The sequence below is a fragment of the Hoplias malabaricus genome, unplaced genomic scaffold (genome assembly GCF_029633855.1).
Source record: "Hoplias malabaricus isolate fHopMal1 unplaced genomic scaffold, fHopMal1.hap1 scaffold_66, whole genome shotgun sequence".
In the NCBI taxonomy this organism is placed as follows: domain Eukaryota; kingdom Metazoa; phylum Chordata; class Actinopteri; order Characiformes; family Erythrinidae; genus Hoplias; species Hoplias malabaricus.
Genome location: NW_027100782.1, coordinates 86,440 through 91,698, shown reverse-complemented (window position 1 = coordinate 91,698; position 5,259 = coordinate 86,440).

The following is a 5,259-nucleotide window of genomic DNA, read 5'->3' as shown; positions in this document are numbered from 1 at the left end:
TCGGGCAGCATACTCACTCCAGTCGGTGTGCTGGAACTGTTGCTGAAGGAAGGAGTCAGCCCCATCCATCCAGAACTTTACAGTTCTGGTTGAAGGCTTAATCCTCTGCATGACTGGAGTGTATTTGGGAAGCAGGAACAAAGAAAGATGATCGGAAAGTCCAAGATGGGGGTGGGGTGTTGTTTTGAAGCTGGTTAAAGTCGAACCAATGCTGAATCCGGTGTTTGTGCAGTGAATGTTAATTTCCAAAAGTGTCTGTCTGTCGTAACTGTAGTTCGCAAGAGTTATTTGCGCAAGAAAACTGGAGATAGCTAAGTACAGAAGTATAACATCACTAAAACCGGTAAGACGCTGAGCCTCGCAGTGTGATCGTGACGCCATCTTGGTCCTGGGAGACCAAGGACCATTTCCTATGGATATCAAGGTCCCAGAATCTGGAGGAAGAGAGGAGAGGCACGGAATCCACATTGCTCGAGGTACCCTGTAAAGTTTCCACAGTAAGTGGCGGTTTGGGGTCCCATGTCATCTGCTGGTGTGGGTCCACTGTATTTTCTGAGGTCCAAGGTCAACGCAGCCGCCTACCAGGGAGATTTAGATTACTTTATGCTTCCTTATGCTTCCAAGCGGGGTGGGTTAGTGCAGTGTGTAGTGCTGTTGAGAGCGAAGACACCCGCAAGTTCCACAGCACAAGCTCTTAGCACACGGCCAGGTACACCATCAGGGCCAGCTGCCTTCCGTGCATTCACTCTGCTCAGCATGCGACTGACGTCCGAAGTGGAAAGTACAAGTGGGTTGTCGTCGGTGGAGGATCGTTTATTGAAGAAATCAATATCATCTGGTCGAAACGAGTGTAAAAGTTGTTCAGCTCATCAGGGAGTGAAGCACTGTTGGTAGATGGAACAAAGCTAGTTGGTTTATAGTCAGTCAGGGCGTGTATTCCCTGCCACATATGCCGAGGGTCAGAGGAGGTAAAGTGCTCCTCAATCCGGCGTTTGTAGCAGTGCTTGGCTATATCTATTAGTCTCTTCATATTGCCAGGAACTCCAGTGGGCGGTACAAAGGACGCTCGTACCCTGAGCGCTTCTATGCTGAGGGATGCCATGGTAAGAAATCTCAGACCACCAGTCTTGTTTTTTGCCCTTCTTTTGTACGCATTAGGTTTTTCCATTTATATGCATCTGCTTTTGTTTTTTTTGTGAATCAGGACCGGCGTTTGTAGCAGTGCTTGGCTATAGCTATTCCTCTCCTCAGGTTAGCTCTGGCCAAGCTGTATGCTTCCCGGCGTCCTGATCTGAAGGCAGCATCTCTGGCTTTGAGCAGAGTGCGAACCTCTCTGTTCATCCAGGGCTTCTGATTAGGGAATGTTAATTATTATGGCAAACTTAAATTTAATGATTAAGTATCACCAGGAAAAAAGATCGATGCTCAAAGAATTCTTTGAGGAGAAGAGAGGAATAAGACAGACAGTCAAAGTCAGTCCACACAGTTGTTGATGTGTTTCAGGACAGAGTTAGTGTAGGTGTCCAAGTGGATGTGTGAGCCTGTGGTGGCTCGGGCAGCATACTCACTCTTGTCGGTGTGCTGGAACTGTTGCTGAAGGAAGGAGTCAGCCCCATCCATCCAGAACTTTACAGTTCTGGTTGAAGGCTTAATCCTCTGCATGACTGCAGTGTATTTGGGAAGCAGGAACAAAGAAAGATGATCGGAAAGTCCAAGATGGGGGAGGGGTGTTGTTTTGAAGCTGGTTAAAGTCGAACCGATGCTGAATCCGGTGTTTGTGCAGTGAATGTTAATTTCCAAAAGTGTCTGTCTGTCGTAACTGTAGTTCGCAAGAGTTATTTGCGCAAGAAAACTAGAGATAGCTAAGTACAGAAGTATAACATCACTAAAACCGGTAAGACGCTGAGCCTCGCAGTGTGATCGCGATGCCATCTTGGTCCTGGGAGACCAAGGACCATTTCCTATGGATATCAAGGTCCCATAATCTGGAGGAAGAGAGGAGAGGCATGGAATCCACATTGCTCGAGGTACCCTGTAAAGTTTCCACAGTAAGTGGCGGTTTGGGGTCCCATGTCATCTGCTGGTGTGGGTCCACTGTATTTTCTGAGGTCCAAGGTCAACGCAGCCGCCTACCAGGGAGATTTAGATTACTTTATGCTTCCTTATGCTTCCAAGCGAGGTGGGTTAGTGCAGTGTGTAGTGCTGTTGAGAGCGAAGACACCCGCAAGTTCCACAGCACAAGCTCTTAGCACATGGCCAGGTACACCATCAGGGCCAGCTGCCTCAATCTTTAAATCTAGATTAAAAACCTACCTTTTCAAACAAGCTTTTGGTTAATCACTCACCTTCAGGTTACTCCTTCTCTATTGGTGTTCGGGCTGGTTTTCATATTATCACTGTTCTGTATTAATCCTGTCATATCACCATAGCTACAGCATTCTTAGTTAGCTTTGTAGTACCTGCCAACAACGCTGTCTGTCGCTGGGTTCTCTTGCCTGACCAGTGGAAGCTTTTTTCGCAGGACAAATTTCCCCGTTCTTTACCATGACCCTACTAACCTTTTGTATTTTTATTTTGTTCCCTTTGTCTGGCTTTCTTTCTCCTGTCTCTCTCTCATGCTTTGAGATGTCCTGCTGCTCTCCAGGTTTTGCCCTGATCCAGCCCGTGTCCTGTACAAGATCCTGGCCTTGCTAAGACTCATACATCACTAATATCATCATCCTCACCATTTTCATTTCTACTTCTCCATCATCACTAATATACTACATTTATATTACTATAACCCCTTCACTTTTACTTCTGTTCTCTATTGTGTCTCCGGTGTCGACCCGAGGAGGATGGGTTCCCCGTATGAGTCTTGGTTCCTTCCAAGGTTTCTTCCTCGTGTGCTGAGGGAGTTTTTCCTTGCCACTGTTGCCCCTGGCTTGCTCATAGGAGGCTTGGACCCGGATCTCTGTAAAGCTGCTTTGTGACGACTTTTTGTTGTGAAAAGCGCTATATAAATAAAATCTGATTGATTGATTGATTGCCTTCCGTGCATTCACTCTGCTCAGCATGCGACTGACGTCCGAAGTGGAAAGTACAAGTGGGTTGTCGTCGGTGGAGGATCGTTTATTGAAGATATCAATATCATCTGGTCGAAACGAGTGTAAAAGTTGTTCAGCTCATCAGGGAGTGAAGCACTGTTGGTACATGGAACAAAGCTAGTTGGTTTATAGTCAGTCAGGGTGTGTATTCCCTACCACATACGCCGAGGGTCAGAGGAGGTAAAGTGCTCCTCAATCCGGCGTTTGTAGCAGTGCTTGGATATAGCTATTAGTCTCTTCATATTGCCAGGAACTCCAGTGGGCGGTACAAAGGACGCTCGTACCCTGAGCGCTTCTATGCTGAGGGATGCCATGGTAAGAAATCTCAGACCACCAGTCTTGTTTTTTGCCCTTCTTTTGTACGCATTAGGTTTTTCCATTTATGTGCATCTGCTTTTGTTTTTTTTGTGAATCAGGACCGGCGTTTGTAGCAGTGCTTGGCTATAGCTATTCCTCTCCTCAGGTTAGCTCTGACCAAGCTGTATGCTTCCCGGCGTCCTGATCTGAAGGCAGCATCTCTGGCTTTGAGCAGAGTGCGAACCTCTCTGTTCATCCAGGGCTTCTGATTAGGGAATGTTAATTATTATGGCAAACTTAAAATTAATGATTAAGTATCACCAGGAAGGAAGATTGACGCTCAAAGAATTCTTTGAGGAGAAGAGAGGAATAAGACAGACAGTCAAAGATTGCGTGAATCCGGTGTTTGTGCAGTGAATGTTAATTTCCAAAAGTGTCTGTCTCTTGTAGCTGTAGTTCGCAAGAGTTATTTGCGCAAGAAAACTGGAGATAGCTAAGTACAGAAGTATAACATCACTAAAACTGGTAAGACGCTGAGCCTCGCAGTGTGATCGCGATGCCATCTTGGTCCTGGGAGACCAAGGACCATTTCCTATAGAAATCAAGGTCCCAGAATCTGGAGGAAGAGAGGAGGGGCACGGAATCCACATTGCTCGAGGTACCCTGTAAAGTTTCCACAGTCAGTGGCGGTTTGGGGTCCCATGTCATCTGCTGGTGTGGGTCCACTGTATTTTCTGAGGTCCAAGGTCAACGCAGCCGCCTACCAGGGAGATTTAGATTACTTTATGCTTCCAAGCGAGGTGGGTTAGTGCAGTGTGTAGTGCTGTTGAGATAGCGTCCTCGGTGGATCTGTTGCAACGATAAGCAAACTGGTGTGGGTCCAGCGTAGCAGGCAGGCAGGATTTCAAGTGAGAAAGAACTAGTCTTTTAAAGCACTTGGAAATTATTGGGGTGAGTGCTACAGGTCGAAAGTCATTAAAGTCTGAAGCAGTAGAATGCTTAGGCACAGGCACAATAATGGCTGACTTAAAGATAGATGGTACAGCTGCCTGGGCAAGCGAAACATTAAAGATGTGAGCGAAGACACCCGCAAGTTCCACAGCACAAGCTCTTAGCACACGGCCAGGTACACCATCAGGGCAAGCTGCCTTCTGTGCATTCACTCTGCTCAGCATGTGACTGACGTCCGAATTGGAAAGTACAAGTGGGTTGTCGTCGGTGGAGGATCGTTTATTGAAGATATCAATATCATCTGGTCGAAACGAGCGTAGAAGTTGTTCAGCTCATCAGGGAGTGAAGCACTGTTGGTAGATGGAACAAAGCTAGTTGGTTTATAGTCAGTCAGGGTGTGTATTCCCTGCCACATACGCCGAGGGTCAGAGGAGGTAAAGTGCTCCTCAATCCGTCGTTTGTAGCAGTGCTTGGCTATGGCTATTAGTCTCTTCATATTGCCAGGGACTCCAGTGGGCGGTACAGAGGACGCTTGTACCCTGAGCGCTTGTTGATGCATTTCAGGACAGAGTTAGTGTAGGTGTCCAAGTGGATGTGTGAACCTGTGCAGGCTCGGGCAGCATACTCACTCCAGTCGGTGTGCTGGAACTGTTGCTGAAGGAAGGAGTCAGCCCCATCCATCCAGAACTTTACAGTTCTGGTTGAAGGCTTAACCCTCTGCATGACTGGAGTGTATTTGGGAAGCAGGAACAAAGAAAGATGATCGGAAAGTCCAAGATGGGGGAGGGGTGTTGTTTTGAAGCTGGTTAAAGTCCAACCGATGCTGAATCCGGTGTTTGTGCAGTGAATGTTAATTTCCAAAAGTGTCTGTCTGTCGTAACTGTGGTTCGCAAGAGTTATTTGCGCAAGAAAACTGGAGATAGCT